The 26,310-nt window shown below is 39.7% G+C and overlaps 1 protein-coding gene and 1 pseudogene across 1 annotated transcript in view; both read left to right on the top strand.

Annotated features, from left to right (window-relative positions):
* PDE4B (phosphodiesterase 4B) overlaps positions 1-26,310 on the top strand; it is a 687,840-nt gene that overhangs the window by 146,017 nt on the left and 515,513 nt on the right. The gene's annotated exons all lie outside the window — the stretch shown is intronic.
* Positions 4,809-4,904, top strand: LOC130031179 (uncharacterized; annotated as a pseudogene).

The raw sequence follows: 26,310 nt of genomic DNA, 5'->3' as shown, positions 1-26,310 counted from the left end.
GTTTTAATTTTTTTTTTGTTGCTTTGATTTGTTTTTGTGCTATGACTCGTGGTGGTAAGATATTATTCCTAGCTCTCTGCTCAGGGAATTCTTCAGGCAGTGCTCATGGGAACATATGTGAACTGGGGTTGACTATCTGTACTATCTCTACAGCCTCTGAAGCCCTGATTGTTACAAATAAAATCAAGCAGTTCACTGAAGGTATGTCCAGCTACTCTGTCCAGAACTCTGAGTTTGGAATATGAAAATGAATGAAGCACCGATGGGAAGAGTTTGGAAGAAATCATTCTCATCTGTACAAGCAAAAAGTCGAACAATTTTTCTTGGATCCATCATAGGACTGACATGACAGAAACAACCATCACTCCAAAACTGGAGAGATAGGTGAATCCACACCAAAAATCTGTTTATTGGAGCAGAAGTCAGTAGAGATACTAAAATGGTGATTTTTTTTTAAATGGTGATTTTGAAGAATATTTGGAGGCACATGGTGGGGGAATGTGGCAGTGAGAAATTCAAAAGGGTTGCAGTGTAAGAAGACCCCCTCCATCAGATAACACTAATTTTTTATCTTAAGGACCCCCCAAAGACAGATCAAAACCAGTGTTGGGATGCAGCAAAAACAGTTCCCAGGGAAATTTATAGCATAATGTGTGTGTGTGTGTGTGTTTGTGTGTGTGTGCCCCAGAACGAAGAGCTAAAATCACTAAGATTTCTATTTTATGAAATTAGGAAGAAAAGATAAAATTTAAGACTGAAGCAAGTAAGAAAACTAAAAATAAATAAAAATGAGCAAAAACAAATGAAATTGAACGAAGGGAAAATAAGTAGAATCAAAAGAAGTTTATTTGGAAAGGCCAGTCATATTGATAAATATCTGGCTAGGTTAACCAATAAAAGCTGGAAAAGATACAACTTCCTACTTTCAAAAATGAGAGATCACTACTCTTGACTGCCATCGTGGTTAAAAAGAATATATCTGATAATTAAATGGACTAATTTCTTGAAAGAGAACAAATATGAAAATAATAAGAAATAGATGACTTGAGTGGATATATATTTAGTAAAGATATTAAAAGAAAATCAATATAAACCCCAAAAGAACACTTTGGGCCTGACATTTTCACTGGCTAATTTCATCAAACATTTAATACAAATATGCACCAATTCTCCACAGTCTATTTCAGAAAATTGTAGCAGATGAGATAATTCTTACTTAATCTGTAAGGTCAGAATTACCCTAATACTGAAGCAAAACAAAACAGAACAAAGATGCTGCAATAAAGAAAAGCTACAGCCCAATATCTCCTATAAACATGGGTGCAAAAGTTTTCAAAACTATTAGTAAATAAAATTTAACAGTATCTAGGAAGAATGATACACCATGGCTACATGGGCTGAGTGTGTTGACTGCTTCACTACTTTATTTACTTTTAGTTTCATTCAAATTTTTATTTTATTTATAAAATAAATTTATTTATTTATAGCCCTGTGAATTACAAAGTTATTTGTAGTTGGGTTTTAGACATACAATGTCCCATCACTGATCGTGCCATCAGTGTCAATTTGCGTCCACCAGGTTCACTCTCCTACCACCCTCTAACTCCGCTCTCAGTCCACTCCGTTCCAACCCCAGCCTGACATCTTGACAAGTATCTTTTACTTATTATTTACTGGTTATTTAAGTTTGGGTTTCGTGATTTCAGTGTGTTGGCTCTGGTTTGGATATTTAGCTCTATCATTCCTTAACACCACCAGTGATCCTGAATCCCTTGACCACTGCCCCATTGCTTCTCATTTGTCTCTTATGCCCTTCTCCTTCATTCTCTTTCTTTCCTTCTCCCTGTACTCTATAGTCAGGGGTGATCTAGGCATTGCCTCTTTAAACCATTGCATTTCCTCATCCACTTATTCTAAATACCACATATAAATGATATAAACCTGTGTTTGTCCTTATTCTGGCTTACTTCATTTAACATGATACCCTCCAGTTCATTTAAATTTATCATACTAGCAGAATGAAACAGAATGATTTTATTCAAAAAGTCTTGCCAATTTGAGGCAGAAAAAGAATTCGGAAATAATTACCATATATTTATTATTAAAAATATTTTCAACAGCTTAGAAGTAGAGACTTGAAGACTTTAATCTAAAATCATACAGCAGCCACATGTAATGGTCAGAAACTAGATGAGTTCCACTTAAGTGTGAGGCCAAAGGTAAAATAGATATGCAGTCTTAGTTTCAGTATTATACTGGAAATCCTACATGTTGCAACAGGAAGATAAACTAATAATTATACAGTTTGAAAAGAAGAAATAACATTTTTGGGAGTTGATGTGGTTGTCCTTGCAGAATTCCCAAGTTGTTGATTAAAGTTCCTGTGACTATTAAACAATTAAAGTCCATCATATATATTCATAGGTTTCATAATTGTGGATTCAGTTGGTCACAGATATAGTGTGTATAGTCTATATATTAATAGGTAAAGGTAAAGGTAAAGGCCCTCCCGTTGATCGTCGATTTGCTCGAGCGGGCCCAGTAACGTCTCCATTGGAGACTTTGTTGTTACTGTGTCTGGCATATCGAATACTCTCGGTAGCTTGCCGGGCTCTCCGAGAGGGGCGGAGGAATCGAACTCGGGTCGGCCATGTTGGCTGCTTGTAAGGCGAATGCCCTACTCGCTGTGCTATCGCTCCACCCCTGAACACGTATGTTATTTGTGATTTTTTCCCTAAACAATAACTATTTGCATAGCATTTCCATTGGATTGGGTTTCAGGTACTAGAGCATTTCTGCAGGTTATATGCAAATTCAGTGCCATTTTATCCACAGCCTTGAAATTTCAGTATCTGTATGAGAATTCTGTGGTACTGAGGGATTACGGAATAATGCTATAGATTATAATATATATGCACATATGTACACATATGTGTATATATATACACTATATATGTATACATGTAATCAACTGGTTACCTATACACCAAAAAAGAACAATTAGAATTTTCAATAATTATGATAATGCCAACCATTTACAATAGCTAAAAACACCAAAAAAAGGTGAACATGTAGATATTAATGTGTGCCTTAAAAGGTAAAGGTAAAGGCCCTCCCGTTGATCGTCGATTTGCTCGAGCGGGCCCAGTAACGTCTCCATTGGAGACTTTGTTGTTACTGTGTCTGGCATATCGAATACTCTAGGTAGCTTGCCGGGCTCTCCGAATGTGTGCCTTAACATTTAGATATTAATGTGTGTGTCTTGGGTGTAAAGAAAAGACACTAGGTAAGATGTCTGCCTTACATGTAATCAATGCAGGTTTAATCTCTGCTTTCCTGTATACTGCCCTGAGCTTTATCAGGAGTGATCCCTAAGCTCAGAGCCAGGAGTAAGTCGTGGGCACTGACTAGTGTGGCTCCCCCAGCACCTTACCTGCAAAAATTAAAACATGTGCCTGCTGTATATGTAAAGAAACAACAGTATTCTGATGATAGAAATCAAAGAAGTAAAGATATACAACAGTTTCAGGAGAGAAAATATTCAAAACTATTGGCATGTATTTCTTCTAAACTTAATCTGTAGATTCAACACAACTCAATGCTCATCAGATTCTCAGTAGGTTTTTAGATATTGAAAATACACTAAAATTTGAATAAAATTCTAGCCAACAGGCTGAAGAAGAGAAGAAGGAAGGGAAAGTTCAAAGAAGCACAACTTACAAATTTTATAGACACTTACAAAAGCAGTCATTGAGATAGAATTGTACTGGCAAAGAATACATGTGTAGATCAATGAAATAGGAAACATACAGATAGCCCAAAAAATTGTCACAAAAAATAGTCAACACATCTTTGACAAATAAGATGTCAGTAGAGAAAGAATAATCTTTTCAACAAATGGTTTTAGGATAATTGACAGTCTATATGCAAAGAAAAAAACTCTAGACAAAGATCTTATACCTTTCACAAAAATTACTTGAAAATGGATTTAAATCTAAATTAAAATACAAGACTTCTACTTTGTGAAACACAATGTTAAGAGAGTGAAAAGACATCACAGACTTGAGAAAAGATTTCCAAAACACACATCTGATGATTCACTTGAATATGAAATATATAAAACACTTAAAATATTTAATATATGAAAACAAACAGCCCAATTAAAAATGATTTATAATCTGAGCAAACAAAGTATGCATATGGCAAACAAGAGCTTGAAAAAATACCATTTTCTGTTTGAAAAAATGCAAATTTAAAAAATTATGTACCACCACACACTTATTAGAATGGCTAAAATCTAAACAACTGACAATACTAACGTATGATAAAAATGGAGGAATGTTCATTCAGTGCTGGTGGGAAAGTGAAGTGGCAGATCACTTTTGAAGTCAATTTGGCAGGTTTTTACAAAGCTGAATATACTGTCACCATATGATCCAGCAATCATGCTTCTTGATTTTTATTTCGCTGATTTGTGAACATCTCCTCATAAAAATTGCCCAAAATATTTATAGTAGCTTTAAAAAAATTACTGCAACCTGAAAGCAACCAATATGGCCTTTAATAAGTTCTGTATTTCTATACAATAGCACTGTCCTCCCGTTGTTCATGGATTTGCTTGAGCGGGCACCAGTAACGTCTCCATTGTGAGACTTGTTACTATTTTTGGCGTATCCAATATGTCATGGGGTGCGATTCTCTTGGTAGCTTGCTGGGCTCTCTGAGAGGGGTGGAGGAATTGAACCCGGTCAGCCCCGGTCGGCTGCATGCAAGGCAAACGCCCTACCTGCTGTACTATTTATTGCTCCAGCGCTTCTTGGCCTTTTGGCTAAGATCAAGTGTAGTATCTATCCAATAGAATATTGTTTAATGATAAAAGAAGTTATCAAGCCATAAAAACACATAGAAGAATCTTAAATTCATATTGTTAAGTTGATGAATCTAGAGTGAAAAGGAAACGTACTATATGATATAGAAAGAAGCAAAATGATAGCAAAAGTATAGTAAGAATGTTGTGAAAACTTGAATGAGATTTCATGACCCTCAGATTTATTTATTTATTTATTTTAATCATTGTGGTTTCAGTCACACAATGTTCCAATACCCATCCCTCCACCAGTGTACATATCCCACCAGTTTCCCTCCTGCCACCACCGCCCCTAGCCTGTCTTTATGGCAGGTACTTTCCTTCTCTCTCTCTCTCTCTCTCTCTCTCTCTCTCTCTCTCTCTCTCTCTTCTCTCTCTCTCTCCTGGGCATTATGGTTTACAATACAGATACTGAGAGGTTGTCATGTTTGTTCCTTTACCTGTTCTCTGCACACAGTTCTTATCCAGAATTATCATTTCCAACTATCTTTGTCATACTGGTCCCTTCTCTGTCCTAACTGCCTTCTCCCCTAACACTTGAGGCAGGTTTCCAACAGTGGACTAATCTTCTTTGCTTTGTTTCTACTGCCCTTGAGTATTAGTCTCATATTATTTTTTTTTATATCCCACAAAATGAATGCAGTCATTCTGTATCTATCCATTTTCTTCTGACTCCTTTCACTCAGCATGGTACTCTACGTGTTCATTAATTTATAAAGAAATTTCATAACTTCATTTTTCCTAACAACTATGTAGTATTCCATTGTGTAGATGGAAGCTATGGTACATCTACACAGGCTCACCCTCAGATTTAAATGAGGGAATTGGAGGGGTAAAGAGATTTAATACAATATATTTTTATATTGTATATAAATATAATCACTGTCACTGTCCTCCCGTTGTTCATCGATTTGCTTGAGCAGGCCCAGTAATATCTCCGTTGTGACACTTGTTACTGTGTTTGACATATCGAATATGTCACAGGTAGCTTGCCAGGCTTTGGTGTGCGAGCGAGATACTTTCCATAGCTTGCCAGGCTCTCCGAGAGGGGCAGAGGAATCGAACCTGGGTCAGCCAGGTCAGCTGTGTGTAAGGCAAACACCTTACCTACTGTGCTATCGCTCCAACCCTATAAATATAATATATTTTATATATACAATACATTATAATACTATATGGTTGGTTCTATAATTAGAGTGCCGGTGAAGAACAACTAATTTTTTCTTGTAAGGAGAAATAACCGTAGTAGATGAAATTTATCTTGACTTCAAAACTGAGTCAGCATCTTCACACTAGACAAAAGCGGAAATAGCAATTGAGATTGATGAGATATCATGTCAGTTCCTAAGAACTGACAAAGTGATACACTTGAGAATGCTTATATAGACCATGTAAGCTATGTGAGAAAGTATTGGTGGAGAGTTAGAGTTCGAGCTTAAGAGAAAGATGGTATGTTGAGTTTGAAGTGGTTGGAAGGTCAGAACATGAAGAGCCTTGAAGTGTGTGTGTGTGTGTGTGTGTGTGTGTGTGTGTGTGTGTGTTTAAAGAAACTTCCAAGCAGTGACCAGGAGGTCCCAGGCTGTGTGGGCGATTCTTTGCCAACCAGGCCAGAGGTTCAATTCAAGGGTCCCTAGATGGGATGTTGCGTGAACCTGGAAGTGCCATGGAGGTGGGGCATGCAACTGATTCAGGGTTGGGGGAGGGGTGGGGGCTCATGTTTTGTCTTTATACCTTACATATTGAAGTTTTTGCTGTTTGTTTTTGCATTTTTGGTAATTCAAAAAAATTTTTTTAATTCACAGCTGGCTTGTTGTAATGTGAAATTTCATGAATGTAACTTGTTAGAACTATATATTCTCAAGTTCTGTCCAAGACACTTAAACTCCAGGGTGGGAACCTAGCTATCAAGAAATCATGTGGGTATATATATATGCATATATATAGGATATATATATAGCACACACACACACACATATATATATATATATATATATATATATATGAGCACATATAGCCTGACAAGCTACCCATGACATACTCGATATGTCAAAAACAGTAACAATGAATAGTCCTCGTTCCCCTGACCCTGAAGGAGCCCCCAATATGTCATTGGGCTACACTTGCTCCTGACAGGGACTTATGGAGATGTTACTGGGCCCTGCTCCAGGGAATTGGAGAACAAAGGGGTGATAGTGATAGTGATAGTGATAGTGGTAATTCAAAGGAGACAAGACAGAAGTTGTTGAGAAAGGAAATGGCTGGAGATAAGAGACTTCTCAGAGACTTTCAAGAGTAGGGTTAGGGTTAGGGTTAAGTGCTGAGGATATGACTGTGGGAATGGGAGGGGCAGGGAAATATGAGCAATTTGGGGCAGAATGAATGGGAACCTGGGATTATTAAGTGTGATATTGGAACTCTGTTGAGTATGAAAGAAGGGTTTTGTATAAGGAAGCCAAACCAGGAACATACAGTATTTTCAGCTTGGTCAACTGGTGAACAGTTATTCCATTCAGAAGGACAAGAAAATGGCAGGGAGGGCTAATAAGAAATGGAGGGGAAATGTGGTGGTTATGGTTTTAAAACAGGTGAATTTAAAGACTTCATTTCTATAATTAGTGGACATTACCTCTGAAGAGTTAAAGTGCATGTTTATGTAATTATTGTAACATACTTTGTATCATAATTTAGAGATTATAGATAAATGTATGGGTATAGGCAGGTCCTAATGAAATGATGCAGTGAAAGAGATGCCTTCTAACTCAGCCTGCAATATCAGTTTATCTTGAACTATGGATATGCCCTAAGAAATAATAAAGGAAATCAACGAGTGGGAAGGAAGAGACAGGAAAACATGCAGAAAAGGAATAATTAGAAAAGTAGGAGAGAATGAAAATAGACAGTTATTGCAAATGAAACAGAAATTTGCCTGTAGGGAATGTTTGGTTAACAAAAACAGACATCACACAGTGTAATTATGTGGGAAAAAGCCTTTGGATAATTGGATTTGGTGAACATTGGTCAAAGGAGTAAACATGCTTTTATCAGAGCTAGAGTCAGAGCACACTGGATTTAAGAATGAGCTGGGAAGTATGAAGGAAAGGGAGAAGCATACAGCATTGCATTGATTCTCTTCCATTTTGTTGGTAGGTTAACATGGCTTTACTGTTTTCTTATAAATTGAATGTTCTATTCAGAATGGTTCTAGAGGACAAATTAAAACTGTAAAACTGCATAAATTAGAGCTGAGGAAGAAAGGATATTGATAAATACGATTGTGAAGATTGTTGTTGGTAAAAATTTTGTTGGTGACTGGAAGCTGGTTGGGGTAGGTAGACAAGAATAAAAAGAAGTCTTATAATGTGAACTCTTAGATTTCTTTGCAGAACAAAGGATGCAGTAGATGAGAGAGAATCAAGACAAGAGAGATAGGCAAGAACTGATATTGAATAGAATAAGGGAAGCACAGGGGGTAAGATGAACTTCAGACAAGATTAGACATCTTTTCTTTTGTGTTAGTCAATTCAAGTTAGAAAAGATCAAACTATATTGTACATGACGAGGAGAAGTATAGGAGCATCTCATTCTCAGATGGAGAACAGTGGCTGGAAATGCTGAGTGCTCCTGAATCACCCACATGATTTCTTGATAGCTAGGTTCTCACCCTTGAGTTTAAGTATCTTGGCCAGAACTTGAGAATCTATAGTTCTAACAAGTTCACTGTCACATCATATCACTGTCCTCCTGTTGTTCATCGATTTTGCTCGAGCGGGCCCAGTAACGTCTCCATTGGAGCCTTTGTTGTTACTGTGTTTGGTGTATCGAATACATCACGGGGAGCTTGCCAGGCTCTGCCATGCGGGCGAGATACTCTCGGTAGCTTGCCGGGCTCCCCGAGAGGGGCAGAGGAATCGAACTCGGGTCGGCCATGTTGGCTGCGGGCAAGGCAAATGCCCTACCACTGTGCTATCGCTCCAGCACTCTAACAAGTTACACTCATGAAATTCCACATTAGGACAAGCCAGCTATGAATTAAAAAAAAATTCTAAAGATTAAAGGAGTGATTACTTGCGTCTTAAAGATGCCTTAGATCTCTTGTTAACTGTATGTTCACTTTCAAGGTTATCCTTCTGTTGCACTTTATTTTTTTAATGAGACTTTTTCCCCCATGTTGTTCTCTCAGATTTATATCTGTGAGCTTGTCTCCCACTTCTATCTGCCTGTGGATCGTGTTCTGCTTTGCTAATTGTTTGGGCTGTGAGCATGATGATTCTATTTGGACATCTTGAAACTTGGGTGTAGTGCTCCTCATGCTCACCTTCCACCTTTCACCTCCCAACTTTCACCTCCAAATGACAGGGTGTTGTGTCAGTTTCCTTATTGCTGTCCAGAAGGCTGGACGCAATGTCCAGCGTTTTGATCATGGAGGACGAAAATGGTCAATCCACCGAGAGAGGGACTGAGAAGCCTGAAATAGGGTCTATTGCTTCCACTGTCGGCACAAGTTTGCAGTTGGATGAGAGTTTCAATAAAACTATTTTATAATTTTATGCTATCTTTCAACTGCAGATCCTGAAGTCCCGTTTTAAAGATTAAAATATCCACAAATTCTGTGCTCCAAATGTCAGAGATTCAACAAAAGCTGGTGTAAGGATAGGAAATTAATGACGCACACATCTGCTTTGCTTTCATCAGCCTTTACCACCCATAGAAATGTGCAAGCAGAGTTTGCGACTTGTGTAGCAACTCAGTAATCTTCAGCTTAGTGAGTCTCAAAATGCCCCTATAGGCCCCTGACATGTGAGATAATGTACTATATATATATATAAAATTATGCTTCATCCCATCCACTTCTCATTACTTATATTTTCTAGTTCAATCAGATCAAGTTTTTATTAGAATAATGGAAGTGCATGTTTCATAGATAGAAGGCATTTAAGGTAAAAACTGGATTTTATGATAAGAATGAGCATAGTACTTTATTGTAAGAATAATGCTTTCACTCTAATTCATTACACTGAAAATCTATAATATTTAATACATTGAATTATAGACTCTACTGTTTTTTTCCCCAAATTTAAGTATTTAAATTTAACAATCCTGTAAGTTGGACATGTTACCACAAACTAAGTCAATCAAAGGGGCACCTTTGACCCCCATCCTGAGGGGGTCAGTTAACAGATAATGAGACCAAAAAGGACTGTTCAAGCTTTTGAGTCATGTGGACAGCCTTCGGTGATCTGACAGGCTGGCTCACACGTTTATTAAATACAAATAACACCCACACTCTGACCCCCAACATGTGGGCCTTTGTGTTGACAGAGACTTTAGTATATTTAGGGTGCACATCAGAATTGAATTGGTATGTTAAGATACTTCACATTGTCAGTCAGCAGACACCCATACTGCACCAGGTGAAATTGTGACAATTTCCTATCCGGCTTCTGCCTATGATGCCCTCAATATCTAAAAGACATTTTATTATATCCTTTCCTGGGCACATGTCTGCTTGCCCAGGGACCAGTATTTCCTTGCCTTCAACTGTTCTCTTCTTTCCTGGGTGCACATTTTTTTGCTCATTTGCTGGATAAGTCCTAAATATTTTTTCCCCTATCCCAACCTTGGGGTTTTTGTTAGGGATCGATTTTTCACAGGGCATTATTCCTTTAGGTAAAACAAAAGTAAGCAAGCAAAAAATCACTTCTACATGGTATAAAGTTAATTTGTATATGGGGTTTCTTAATAAACCAATAGATCAGGAGCTGGAGCGATAGTACAATGGTTAGGGTGTCTGCCTTGCATGTAGCTGATCTGGGTTTGATTCCCAGCACCCCTTATGGTTCCCGAGCATAACCAGGAGTGATTCCTGAGTGCAAAGCCAGGTGTAACGTCTGAGCATCACCGGGTGTGACCCAAAAAGCAGCAACAACAACAACAACAACAAAGACCAATAGATCATTTTTGATGTTTGATAGTAAACGTTTGACTTCTATGTCCCTTCTCCCTTTTTTTTGTTGCCTCAATTTAAACATTTTCTAAAAATCTGGACCTCATCCCTTAGAGCTTGTGGGGAAGTTCAACTTAAGAGAGTATCCTTCACCCTGTAGGAATATGCATCCCCATTCTGCCATCCTCCATAGTCATAATAAAGCCTTTACTAGCTCCACCCAGCCTCCCTCTAAAGCTTGTTTCATCCTAAACAGAGCCTGAGTCCTTTATACCTACCTAATCCTTTTGCTCTTTACTATTTATACAGACTTCCATGGATTTCTGAGCAGCGTGGTGTGGGTGTGCTGGTGGGAATATTACTCTATTCCTTCCAGTTCATGGTTATTTTACTCATTTGTTTTTGGGCCTCACCCGGCAATGCTCAAGGCTTACTCCTGGCTCTGCACTCAGGAATTACATCAGGTGATGTTTGTGGGACCATATAGGATGCCAGTGACTAAACCCTGGTAAGCTGATGTAAGGCAAACACCTTACCTGCTATACTAAAGTATATAGCTATAGCTCAAGATTATTTTAGACAAAATTAAGCAAACAAATAAAAAAACACACTTTGCTTAATTCAGAACCAGAAACAGAAAGATAAACAGGAAGTGATCTTTGTTGTTCCTTTCAATAGTTACAGGCTCATAGATGAATCATGTCAATGGTAAAATGACAAAATAATGTCCTGTGTAGTGAGTAAAAGGTGTCGTATGTACTAGAGAATGAGAAGTGGGGTTGTCCTGAGTCCCTGCCCTTCCTGGGCCGTCCTCTGTGATTGTATAAAGTCACTAAAGTATGAAAGAGGATTTAGTGGAGAGAGATGTATTTAATTTTACTAACTCCATGGTGGAGGGAGTGGGGTTCGATGCAACTGACAAGAGCTTTGAAGGAAGGTTTTATCCCAAGACTCTGTTGAATTATTGGAAAGTTTTGTGAAATGAAATAGAAGAATGCTTTAATTTTTTTAAAATAGCTTAATTTGGTGGCAGCGTCGAATGTGGTTTAAAGACAGAAAGAGTTAAGGAGGCTGTTACTTCTGTGTCCTTCAAGTCAGTAGTGATGGTGGATGAGTCATGGAAAAGGCCTGGAAAATGGTTAGAGGACTTTACAGAAGCTGGGATCAGATGATGGAAAAGAACAGTAATAGTCTTTTTAAAAAACAATATATATATATGCATATGTGTATACAAAGAGATATATCTATTTTTGTGTTGTTGTTACTGTTACTGTGTTTGGCGTATCGAATACGTCGCGGGGAGCTTGCCAGGCTCTGCCGTGCGGGCGAGATACTTTCGGTAGCTTGCCAGGCTCTCCGAGAGGGGCGGAGGAATCGAACTCAGGTCGGCCATGTTGGCTGCGTGCAAGGCAAACCCCCTACCGCTGTGCTATCGCTCTAGCCATATATATATGTATATATGTTGTTGTTCAGATATGGGCAGTTAGGACTATATAATATAGGAAAACAAGGTAAAAGATTTTCTTTGAGATCATACAGAAAGGAACCCAGTCCTACTGGTACTTTGATTTTTGCCTGGTAAGAAAGTTTTGGACTTCTTATCTGCTAGCTAATGTTTTTGTTCAGGCTTTTGTGACAGAGTACCCTGGATTCAGTAGCCTATAAACTACAGACATCTATTTTTATGGCTTTGTAGGATGAAACTCTGAGGTAAGGATGCTATCAGGGTTGTTTTTTCATGAGAACCCTCTTTTGGTTTGCAAACTGCCAGTTTTCATGGATTCTCACATGTCAGGAAGAGAAAAACCTGGCTGTCTCTCTGACCTCCTCTCTGAGAGGCTAACTACATGACTTAGTTACCTCAAAGGCCTAAACAAATTGGGATCAGAATTTCAAAATTTCATCAAAATATTTGCAGGAGAGTACTCCAAAAATATATGTATGCATATTATGTATATATATACACACACATATATAGTTAAATAATAAAATTATTTATTATGGATAAAAATGGCATGCTGAAAACCATATGTCAGTAATGTAGAAATAAGTATAATATCCACTTCAGCACTACTAAGGAGTTGGAGGTTTCCATAAAAACTCTTTTTGATGTAATTGATGAAGTTGATGTAATGAAACATACTATGGCAATAGATAGAATCTGGAAACAACCCAAGTTGCAAGAATAGATGACTGGATAAAGAAACTATGTACATCTACAAAGTGAAACACTACATGAATGCTGGGAAAAATGAAGTCATGAAATTTGCATTACATGAATGGACCTGGAGAACATCATGCTGAGTGAAATAAATCAGAGGGAGAGGGACAGACATTGAATGATTGCACTCATTTGCAGGATGTAAAATTACATGGTGTGAGATTAATACCCAAAGACAGAAGATACAGGGGTAAGGAGAATAGTCCATGATTGGAAGCTTGCCACAATTGGAGGTGGGGGGAAGGTGGTAAGGGCAGTTAGGAGAGAGTAGGGACCACTATGTCAATCACGATCACGATCACGATCACGACCATCCTGTTGTTTGTCGATTGCCTCGAGCAGGCCCCAGTAACGTCTCCTTCATCCTAGCCCTGATATTTTTTAAAAAGTGCCATATTCAAGGCTCTTTCAGGGTTAGGAGAATGAGACCCATCATTGTTACTGGTATTTGGCATATTGGGTATGCCACGGGGAGTTTGCCAGACTCTGCCGTGTGAGCAGGTTACATTCGGTAGCCTGCCAGTTTGTCCAAAGTAAGAATGAGATAATAAGATGTTGCATGGCTGCGAATGTGGCCGCGCTTCCGGGAACTGGGTTTTATAGTCTCCGTGTAATCCCATCAGTGGCCGAGACCCAGAGACTAGAGACACTATGACAATAATAGTTGGAAATGTTCAGTCTGGACAAGAACTGAGTGTTGAAGGAGGTAAAGGGATATCTATGATAACCTTTTAGTGCATATATTGCAACACATAATGCCTGGGGGGAGAGAAAGACAGGAGATAGACAGAGAGAAGGGGGGGAGAGGGAGAGAGGGAAGTAGGGGGGGAGAGAGAAAGAGAGAGAGAGAGAGAGAGAGAGAGAGAGAGAGAGAGAGAGAAGAAAGGAGTGTCCCCTTGCAAAATACATACTATGGCGGGGGAGAGAAAAAAAGAGACAGAGAGAGAGTGAGAGAGATAGAAAGAGACGGAGGGAGAGAAAGTGAGAAGAAAAGTCTCCCGTTAAGGAAAACAAAAACACCCCAAACATAGTATGGGATTAATACATGATCACAGACACTAGAACCGAAGATACTGCCTACAGTGCTCAGCTTATCAAGGATTGTGGTTTGGGGTATGGGAGTTGGAAAGCATTGGAGTGGGAGGGGCCCTAAGAAAATGGTGGAGGGAATCAGACGCTCTGGTGGAGGGTGTGGTGTTGGAATATTTTATGTGTGAATCTCTACTGTTAACAGTATAATAAATCATTTTGGTGCTCAAGATTCCAAACTTTTCATAGCTTGGGGAAGGCAATCAGTGATCTTTGAAGGATGTGAGAGATGAGAATTTAATGGATAAGGACATAGTTTCTGTTTTCTGGTCACCTAAGAGTAGAAAAATTAGTTTGGTTTGATTTTAAGCACTAGACAAGGGAAAACATTGAATACAAAAGTGTATTGCTCTGGAGCGATAGCACAGCGGGTAGGGCGTTCGCCCTACAAGCGGCCAACATGGCCGACCCGAGTTCGATTCCTCCGCCCCTCTCGGAGAGCCTGGCAAGCTACCGAGAGTATTCGATATGCCAGACACAGTAACAACAAAGTCTCCAATGGAGACGTTACTGGGCCCGCTCGAGCAAATCGACGATCAACGGGAGGGCCTTTACCTTTACCTTTACCTTATTGCTCTAAATGAAAATTGGTGAAATGAAGGAAATAAACATCAGTACAATGAAATCATAATAAAAGAAAGTAGAGATGACAAATAGAAATCCTTCCTCTTTTTTCTTTTTACGGTTGGTAACTGTAAAGAAAAATACAAACACATATGTTCCAACATTGAATGTGGGTTCTCTGAGTGATGTCATTAAAAGACAGAGGCTCTCAGATTGAACCATATGCTCTCGAAACATCATATTATTTTGAAAAGACACAATTTAAAAATATGTAGATGGGGAGTTTTGATAAAATGGCCCCTAAAGCACAGCAAGTGCAGATTAAAAAACAAACCAAACCAAAAGAATTCCTCTAGTTCTGCAATGATTCACGAAAATGAAAGTGGATGAAATTGAATCCATCAGCTGGCTGAGTCCAAGTAGTGGAAACAGAAACTGAAAACAACATTGAAAACATGAAGCCTGGGCCTTATGTTCTCAACCTATTTCCAGAAATTGTGGCATTAGACAGACTGTAGGATGGAAGTACAGTCTTGACTTTCTAAGGTCCATGCATGCTTAGAAGTGGCAAAAGGTATTGCTGATGATAATTATTTTTTTTTTCTTTTTGGGTCACACCCTGCGATGCTCAGAGGTTACTCCTGGCTCATGCGCTCAGGAATTGCTCCTGGCGGTGCTCAGGGGACCATATGGGGTGCTGGGAATCGAACCTGTGTCGGTCATGTTGGCTGCGTGCAAGGCAAATGCCCTACCTTCTGTGCTATCACTCCAGCCCCGATACAGTTAAATTTTAATAAGTCAAGGAAGTTTTGCAATCTCAGAAAAAAAAATTTACAGTTTGAGTAGTTGAAGGGACTATTAAGATTTCTCATCGCAAGAGACTGGAGAGTGAGTCCCTGACAGCACCATAGCACTGGAGATCCCTCTGGGCCCCATACTGAGCCAATTTCACGGGGCATCCCAGATGGAGCAGGTGCAGTTTCCCCGCCTACTCCAGATGGAATCCTGGTGCCCAAGAGCTTCTACAGGCAAGGCCCAGGTATGCGGGTTCCAGGACTGAATCTCCAAGCCATATGGCGGCTGAGGCTCTGGGCTGTTCCTCCCTGCTCTCTGCCCACTTTGCGGATTGACTGTCATGCCCACAAGCTTCCACCAGGTGTTATCTTAGTGCACCACAGTCCTGGTCCAGAGACTCCCAGTTGAATCCCCAAATGGATTAGTGCCCTACAGAGATGTCTCTGGAACCCAACCATTTACAATGTAAGATTCCAGAAGCACAGCCACAAAGTGGCTGTGTGAACTCTCATGATATTAAAAATGAACAATAGAAAATAAATTAACTAGTGTCTGCCCCTGGAAGGCAGGCTTGAATGGTGGTGGGGAAATTCGGGCAAAACATAATGCCCAAAAGTGTAAAGAGAGAGTATCCGGGAAATTGTCTGTCATAGAGGCAGGGTGAGGACTGGGATGGAGGTGGGGTGGGGGGGAGGGCAGATACTGGGGACATCGGTGGTAGAAAATATGCACTGGTGCAGGATGGGTATTCGATCATTATATGGCTGAGTTGAGTCTCAAACATGAAATCTTTGTAACTGTATCTCACATTGATCAATTTAAAAAAAAAACATTTGTCAGCACATTACCAAGAAAACCTCAAGACACAGACAAAAGAAATAATGTGCAGAAGACTTTCAGGAGGAGCTCCCAGAGGTTTTTTTTTTTTTTTTTTTTTTTTGCTTTTTGGGTCACACCTGGTGATGCACAGGGGTTACTCCTGGCTCTGCACTCAGGAGTTACTCCTGATGGTGCTCAGGGGACCATATGGGATGCTGGGAATTGAACCCAGGTCGCCCGCCTGCAAGGCAAATGCCCTACCTGCTGTGCTATCTCTCCAGCCCCCCAGAGTCCTTTCTTAGCTGTACTGATATATTTCTTCTGTGGATATATATGTATTTCCTCAATACAATGTGTGTGAAGAGTTTTGCTTCAGGAGAGCTCTGGTAGAAATTTCCAGAACATCTCTTGTGCCCTGTAAAGGTCTTTAGCTGGTTACAAAAGTTATAAGCCCTCAACAAACTGGTTCTAGATTCAACAGGGGGCTGTTAAACATTAAACAACTCATTCTCCATCATTAACCTTTTTACCATCTTGACATAAATTGATAAGCAGGATTCAGATCTGGTCCTTGGATAGTGGCCTCGCTGAGACACTGTGACTAACAAGGGCACATATATGGTAGTCGTGGCTAGATAAAGCAGGGTCCTTTTTGAGATTAAAAGTATTCAAGGTCACCTATTTGCTATCTATATATGGTAATCTTGGGGGATGGCTTCTTATTACTGGTAGGCCCAGAACTAAGCCATAGAAGTTACTAAAACAGATTTGAAGAGGTGGGGCCCAGGATTTTGAGCTTGTGTATTTTTTTCCATCACTGCTTCTCTGGCTGCTTGTTCTTAAGATCATTGAACAGGCTTTAATGTAGCCAAGTACAGTCTCTCTGACATCACTGACTGAGTCATCCTTGCTGTTCTTAGGACACCTGCAGTCGATTGCATCCTACAAGCATGCATATGCAAAGAATAGTCTGGCACCCAAGTCTAGTCTCCTGTCTGTTACCAGTCCTTAGTAAATGTTGTTTTCCAGGCTTGTTTGTCCCAGTAGGCTAATTCATTAGTTTATATAAATCACCCTCAACCCATTTCTCTTCTCTTAACTGCCACTTTCTGGCTATTCTGCTACACAGCAGAAATTCATCTTCAGTTCACACTTATATGTGGTAGCCCATTCATATATAAATCTTTGGAGTTTCCCTTTTTTTACCTCTCTAACAAATTATAGGAAATCCTCTATAAATTCATAGATGTGAAACCAAAGATAGGAATTGCTATACCGATGGCAGTTACATAAGGTTCATGGCATAGATTTGTACAGCTCTTTTGTATCCTTTGGCCCAGCTCAAATTTGACTCCAGATGCATCACAACCATGTTATGGTGAATTGCTGCTTGGATCTCCTGATATGTTGATATTAGTTTATCTGGCTCTATTAGTTTCTATGATATACTACACATGATTAATAAGTCTGAAAAATACAAACCTGCCTTATAATATTTGTTGAGATCTGTGGCATGACTATTTCCACCATAGTTTATTTCATGCTGCTGAAGTGATGTCACGGTGTATGGATAGGGCTGGAAAGGGATGAACCCTCTGCAGTACATCACTGTCTCCAGCAAGTCAATTCTAGAGGATAGGTCATAGCAGTATCCTCAAGATATTGCGTCTGAAAACCAAAAAAATCTATCAAACAGACCATCCTTTTCTTGTATGTTCTAAGAGATGAAAGGTAGTAAGTTACCCTTTGATGTAAACACCCTGAGATGTCGAGAACATTGAACTCCTAGAAACTTCTTCTAGGTGCCAGGCTCTTAAATTCTGTCTGAATTTTTGTCTCTCTCTGGAGTAATTTTGTCTTTAAAAGGATCCAGAATTCTTGCTACTTCCTGCTCATCAGGTACAATGAACACGACATTATCAATATATTAGATCGGTGTGATGATCTACAGGATGACTGGATGGCTGACGGCTCTTCTGACAATGTTTTGACAGAGAGTCGGAGAATTAGCACAGCCCTGGGTTAAGACTGTGAATGCACATTCCTGTCTACCACAGGTAGCAGGAACTTCTGATCTGTCTTCCAGTAAAGACTGAGGGGGAAATCATTTGTTAATTTAATTTAGTAATTTAGTAATATTCTCTTGTAAATGTACTACATACAGCTTAGATGTAGGTAGTAATTTACAATTGAGAAGTTTGTTGTCATCAGTTATGAAATTCTGTAGTCCACGAATTTTTGCAAGGATATTAAAAAGCGTAATATTGAAAAAGAGCAACATCGGGGGCCACTGCTCCTATAATTTTTAAGTGTATACATATGATACATAGTATCATATACCTGTGCTTCTTGACAAACTGTTGAACTGAACTGGGGTAGCTCCATGTGAGGCATGTACCTGAGCCCTATACTGTCACACTGGACTCAAGTAGGACACTCAAATTTAAATTCTTTTAAATTTGCATATTTTATTCATTTTTTATAAAGTTACTCATGATGATTTGTTACATTTAGTATTCCAACACCAATCCCACCACCATTTATTTCCAATTTTCCCAACCATCCCTCAAACCTGCCCCTAGAGCAGATCCCGAATAATTTATTTTATATTGCTTGCTATAAATAACTCACTATAAATAATCAAAAAATGTTTCCTTTGAAGAAAGTGTGTGAAGATTGTTGTGTCTCACCATAGGTCATGCTCCAGCATATGAGGTGGTGGTGCTCATATCTGATATGTGCTGGGTCAGAACATGGAACCATTAAGCTCTTGAATAAGAGATCACTAAAATGTTTTTACAGGTTAAGACTTGTATGTCTATATTTTGTTCATTGAGATTGGTTGTCTTCTATGTTGCATCCTACCCAATGTGGTGTGCTATTCTTTGTTTATCAGTGATATATAGAGTTTGAGATGTAGCTCCAGGAAGTCTAAAATTTTGAATGGGGTTGATACATCTGGGAGTTTAATTTTTAACTGAATGGTGACTTTGGGTGCCCTGGACAACTCAGCCTGGTGCAGGGTCCAGGAGATCTCTGCAACTTATTGATCTCTTTTGAGATTTATGAGTCTCTGGATAATGGCTGATTAATGAGCTTACTTGGCGTCAGAGGCAGGTTATAGGTGTGCCTGCCTAGGCTCTAAGAATTACAGGGAGATGAGGGTATGAGGGCAGGTAGCCCATCCCCAATTCCATGAAAACCTGGAGATTTCAGTCACAAAACCCTCATACCTGAGTTTTTCAACAGATTAATTTCTGAGTGACGTTTGTCCTGAGCAATGGGGTTCAGCTGTGAGCATGGCACTGATTGTGGAGTGTGGAGGTTTTTGACTGCTGGGCCTCTGTTTGGGTAGGTGCTGGACTCACCTGCCACCCTCCGAGATGTTCTGGACAACTCAGCCTGGCATGTGGAACAGAAGCATCTTTTGACGGTCCCTTTGAAAGTCTCTTTTAACCTGCAAATATGACCTTATTTGGAACTAGAGTCATCGTTACAGATATAGTTAGGTAAGATAAAGAATCATACCAGAGTAGAGTGAACTCTTAATCTAGAATGATTCTTGTGCTTATAAGAAGGGAATTTATACACATGGGAAAGAGAGTCAAAGGGAAAACAGGACCAGAGACCAGAGAGATGTGCCACAAGGCGACAGGTGCCCAGGGACTCGATGAGGCTGAGAGAGGAGGAGAAAAAGAGAGGAAAGGAGAGGAAAGGAGAATTTACCTTAAAGGTTTCAAAAAACATATGGCGCAGCCTGATACCCTTTATTCAAATTTTTAACCTTCAGAATTCTAGATTTAATATGCATAATATCCTTGATGTGGCTTGGTGTTAAAACACATGTCGCCTAGGTGTGAGGCCCTGGGTTTGAACTCCAGCACAGAGAAAAAATATTTCCCTGGTTAAGGGATGATTTTAGTATTTTCAGGATATTCCTTTTGAGTTTTATAGAACAATTACAATTTAGAGACATTACACTTCAAGGAATAGAGTTATGGTTCTGCTGGTTGCTAAGTATTTCATTCTAGTTGTACATTTGTACATATAATGATATATATATATCTAATACAAACATATACACATCTTTGTATACATACATGCAATGCATCCAACTATACATGGTATAAGATCACCAGTGGCCACAAAAAGAGACAAACATGGCAGGGATCCCAATTTTTTAGTTGCTTCCATGTTCCACTACTCCCCCCACCTTTGTTGTCATTGTTGCAGTGACTGGAGTCTTACACACATGGTGGCAGTGCTTGCATGCTTTAGTTGAGGGATTTATTGGGGGGGGGGCATGTTTCTGTTGTGGTGCTCACACACACACACCTTGATTGTGGTACTCAGCTGGGGGCACACACTTGGCTGTGGTACTGGCACATTAGTTTCAGTACTTACAACAGACTTGGTTGTATATTGGCATTGGGGTCTCCAAACAACAGAGCCACTAGGATCATGCTCCAGCATGTGAGGTGGTAGTGGGAGTCAAACTTACGACCTCATGTTTACAAGGCAACCATTCTACCACTGAGCTATCTCAGGGTCCTCCACATATCTCTGCACCTGAAGAGACCGCAATGATGGTATTCAGATGAGTTGACTGTTAGCATTAATCTGTATTCAATGGTTTTGAGAGATTTGAGTAAGCTACAGAGCAAGCAGAGATCTTGCAGGATCTTGCTCATATCTGATATGTGATGGGTCAGAGAAGTCAGCTGGTGATCATAATTATTCACCGACTGACTTCATCAGTTCTTGATTTCTCTTTTCCTACCTCATCGTGTGTGTGTGTGTGTGTGTGTGTGTGTGTGTGTGTGTGTGTGTGCTTTTTTAAGATGTCCATCTATTTTGTCTCTGGCATAAAATGTTCTATGAGTCATTTCCATAAATTTTTGTGGGTCAGCCTGATTCATTCTGGTTTTGCTACAGATGATAGTAACTCATTCCTTCTTGGTTATGTACTGCCATCATTCTTCCTTCTCAGGTCTAACCATCCCCGATGCTCTAGATGAGGTAGTGCTGGGACAGTCTTCCCTGCTGTACCCACAGTCTATCAAATGATGCTGGAGACTGGTGGGTGTCTAACCTGGTAATGGGACCAATGTCCATAACCCAGATGATTTCCAAAACAAAAGGTGCCAGGAAGGGATCGCTCGAGAGCACAGAGTCAAGCATGCTAAAGGCTCTGATTCAGTCCTGAGCTCCACAGTGTATTGAGAGATTGACCCAAAATGCAGAACTGAACTGTCAGCCTACAAAACTCAGTGCTATTTTGTCACCAATATCGTGTACAAGGATTCTACAGGAAAGTCAAGTACAGGGTACCTATGAGCAGACCCATGCCTATGTTTGATCAATGGATGGCATGATATGAAAGGGCCAGGAGTAACCCTTGAGCTATTTCAGGTGTGATCTCAAAACAAACAAAAAGAAACCCAAAGAAATTGTGGTAGTAATAAAGGGCTGAATTGAACTTGTGTTTTGATTGGTTTTGGGCCACACCAGATATGTTGAAGACTTGCTCCTGGCTCTGTGCTCAGGGATCACTCCAGGAAGTACCCAGGGACCAAACTGTCAATGTTCTACTACCTGCTGAGTAAGCAAGCAAAGTGTCTGACACTCAGTACAGTCTCTTTAGACCCTAGCAGTGTTTTCTTGTTTATCAGAAGTTACTCAGAGGGAGCCAAAGTGATAGTACAGTAAGTAGGGTATTTGCTTTGCACGCAGCCAGCCTGGTTTGATTCCCAACATCTCATATAGTTTCCCGAGCCTAGCCAGGAATGATCCCTGAGTGCTGAGCCAGGATTAATCCCTGAGCATCACCAGGTGTGATTGAAAAATTAAAAAAATTCAGAAGTTATCAAAGGTATCAAAAGGTATAACAGATTGTTTTTTTAAAGGTCTCCCAATAGCTCAAGCACTATCTTAAAAAATTTCCTATTCTGTAGTCCCCCGTGAGTTGCCTGCCCTCCTCCTCCTCCTCCTCCTTCTCCTCCTCCTCCTCCTCCTCCTCCTCCTCCTCCTTCTCTTCCTCCTCTCCTCCTCCTCCTCCTCCTCCTCCTCCTCTTCCTCCTCCATGACTCCATGATTGTGAGTATATGTCAGATGGTGTCTCTGGGACACAAATGTCCTGTCCCCAACCTGCAGGCATATTGTTCAGAGACTCTTTCCTCTCTGGTGAAAATCATCCTCATGAAGTGAAAGCAGGTATTTGTGTCCCTTCATCCAAGACAATTGAAGTCCATATAAGGAACTCCACCATCCTCAGACAAGCTGCCTGAGGCAACTGAGGCATGAGCCTATGGGTCTGGCTTATATTGTATTGCCAGCATCACAAAAGATGAAAGAATCCCACAGGGTTCCTTAGGGCCGGCTGCCCATGGCCCCTTCCCTGATCCCATCACCCAATTGATTCTCCCCTCTGGGGTTCTTGCTTTAGGTCCCCCTGATTTAACTGCCATTTTTCAACACCCCGTCCCCCTATTTCCTCCTGTCATGTGCAGTATCCCCAGGTAGGGTTCTGCTGGTACTGTCCGGAACCTGGCTTTTTCAAGGGTCCTCTTGACTCTAAAGCCTTGACTTGATTCTTACCAACTCATTTTTCATCTGATTCACTGCTTGGAATTTGAGCAGACTTGACTCTCAGAGAGGTACATGTCTTCACACCCTTCTTTCCTAGGAAATGCTTTCTGGCCAGATGAACCCACATCTTGATTTAATGTTCTTCTATATAACTTGATTGTGTGAATGGGAAAGAGTCCATTTTAATTTCTGTTTGGTCCGTCTTAACCATTGGTGCTGAATACATTGAAAGGGCCAAGTCTTTTTTTAGCGTTCACAAATTTAACTTAGAAAGGCATAGTGATAGGACAGGGGTTGGGTGTTTGCTTGAGGGTGTTTGACCAGAGTTCAGTCCCTGGAACCCTATATAAAGGCCCAGCCCCCAGACAGGTAGGCCATATTTTAAAAAATATTTAAAAAAATAAAGTATTTGTAATATCATTTATAATTATAAAAATGACCAAATGCTAGGAGAAGAGCAAAGCAACTTCAAATATGACACTGAAAAATACTGGTCATTCAAGTTACAAAACTTGATATGAACATTTATAACCCTAGTGAAGAGACATAACAAAATTCACAGTAAGTAAACTATGGTGGCACCTTGGTTATTCAAAACTGCATCTCAGGTTTGGAGAGGTAGTGCAGTGCTTGCCTTGCATGTGGTCTACCTGGCTTGGATCTCCAGCATCCTATAAATCCCTGAAGCACTGCCAAGAGTGATTCTTGAGTGCAGAGCCAGGAGTAAGCTCTGAGCACAGCCAGGTGTGATTCACAAACAAACAGGCAAACAACCCTGCAGCTCATATGAAACTTCTAGAAATACTGGGGAATTAAGAAAGATGCACTAGATGCACAAAAGAGATAACTCCAGGCTAATCTTATGCTTTCCATACTGGTGGCCTTGGTTCCATTTCCAGCACCACAAGAAGGGCCGGACTTCAATCTGGAGACCTGGATTCATTTCCTGGCACCTCAAAGTTCTCCAGGCATTGCTAGATAAACCCACAAAAAAGCAAAGGACACACTAGATTCTTTATTAACCCCTTTCTCCTATTCTGCTCTCTCAATCTTCAAATTTTCAAAGGGGTCTGCAACCTTTGGAGAACCCAACCATCTTCTCTTGGTTACTCTATTTTTTCAGGACAGTAACAAACATGACAGTATGATTTGAAACAAACAGATGATTAATTATTTTCTTTAATCAGTATTTCAAGTTGTGAAAGCTTAAACATGGAACTTCCATAGTTACTGAAAATGAGTCACTTTTTCATTTTATTTTTCAAGTCATATTCACTGAGGTTTAAATTGCATACTCTTGAATTCTGGAAACAAATGAGAATGAAGACACACATGATGAGAACTTAACATGGCAAAAGCAGTGTTAAGAGGAAAGTTTATAGTTCAGCAAGCATTCATGAGGAAGGAAGAATGAGCCTACATGAATAATTTAACCTCACAGCTTAAGATCTTGGAAAATGGCCAACAAAAGGAGCCCAAATCAGGCAGGAGGAATAAAATAATAAAACTTGGAGCAGAAATTAACGAGCTGGAAACCCAAGAAACAATCTGAAAGATCAGTGAAACCAAGGACTGATTCACGATTAGCAAGACTCACAAAGAAAGAGAAAGAACCCTGATAGATGATATCGAAAATGAAAGAGGGGACATCACAACAGAAACCACAGAAATTTAAAGGATCACCAGAGATTGATTTGAGAATCTTTATGCCACAAAACAAGAGAACCTAGAAGAAATGGATAAATTCCTAAACTCCTTAACCTCCCAAGATTGACCCAAGAAGATTTGGAATACCTGAACAAATCTATCACTCTTGAGGATATTCAAATGATAATCAAAAGGCTCCCCCCAAACAAAAGCCTTGACCCAGATGGATTCACTCAAACCCAATCATAAACAACTTCGTAACTGTGTATCTCACATTTAAAAAAAAATTTAAAAAAATCTTTTCGATTCAAATTTAAAAAAAATTAAAAATAAAAAAAATAAGTGTCCACCCCAGCTCTTTTAAATTAGAACCCCTGGATGTGGAGTTCAGTTCATACTTGGTATTTAGTAAGTCTTTCAGATGATTCTGAAGATTACTGAAGTTTTAGGACTTTTGTTGAGGAAGTATCTTACGGATCACTTTTGAGATCACCCTTCTGGGTTTCAAATTCTCCCCCACTTAGCTGTCAAGGTGGACAAACCCAAATTGACATGACATAGTTTGAACATTTAAAATAATTTTCCTAATATTCTGGCACCGTAAACAGAAAATGAACTTCGATACATAATAGTTTATAAGAAAATATAATATAGTGGCTTACAGCACCCGTCTTATGGTCAAACTTATCTTTGGATCTCAGTCAATTGAGGGAAAGTTTTCACATCTGTTAACTGATAATATTAATGTTGTATATCTCTAAAATTATTATTAAAATCAGGCTAGATAATGAAAGTAAAGCAATTAGCAAAGCTCCTGGATGATAGATTGTATCTAACAAAGGCAATAAACTGTAATAATCAAGAGTTCAAATTCCTTCCCCCACCCCAGCAACTAACTCTGTGGCTTCCTTTATAAATATTGAGCATTTTACTCCCTTGGAATTCAAAAAGACCCTGGGTGGTTAGAGTTTAGGCTGATAGATACAGAAACTTTCTCATGCCTCTCTCCCATGCACCAAATTCTAGGACAGATTCTTTCTTTGTTAAGACTCTTTGTTTTTTTTAGCTGTTGTTTTGGGTTACTATCAGGTCCACCCCCCAATATGTATAGGGCTTGGAACAAGAATAGAAATGGGAGGCCCCCACATTTATTTGCATTTATAATTTACAGAGCAAGCTAAAATAAGTTTTATTTGCTGTGTAGGCAGAATAACAGCCTTCACAACTCAGGGACCTTTAAATATATTACTTTGTGTAATAAAGTGACTTTGCAGATGTGATAAAATGAAAAATCTTGGTATGGGAAGGTCACTCTAGTATAAAAATTTTTACACTAATATAGAGGCTATATATACTATATAGTCTATATGCAATACTAATAATGTATACTATGATAATAATGTATAGTACACATATAAGGGGCTGGAACTATAGCACAGTGGGTAGGGCATTTGCCCTGCAAGGGGCCAACATGACCGAAATGAGTTCGATACCTCCTCCCCTCTTGGAGAGCTTGGCAAGCTACCAAGAGTATCTCGCCCGCATAGCAAAGCCTGGCAAGCTACCTGTGACGTATTCAATATGCCAAACACAGTAACAATTGTCACAATGGAGATGTTACTGGGCCCACTCGAGCAAATCGATGAACAACGGGAGGACAGTGACAGTGACACATATAATAATATCCTAATAATATATACTATACTAATAGTCTAGTCCAATGTCTTACGTAAGTCAGAGATGAATTGTGGCAGTGGGAAATTGGAGTGGTTCTGT

This window comes from Sorex fumeus, unplaced genomic scaffold, assembly GCF_029834395.1.
Source record: "Sorex fumeus unplaced genomic scaffold, SorFum_2.1 ptg000045l, whole genome shotgun sequence".
Taxonomy (NCBI): domain Eukaryota; kingdom Metazoa; phylum Chordata; class Mammalia; order Eulipotyphla; family Soricidae; genus Sorex; species Sorex fumeus.
The sequence above is the reverse complement of the archived record's forward strand: the minus strand, read 5'-3'. Positions and strand labels throughout refer to the sequence as shown.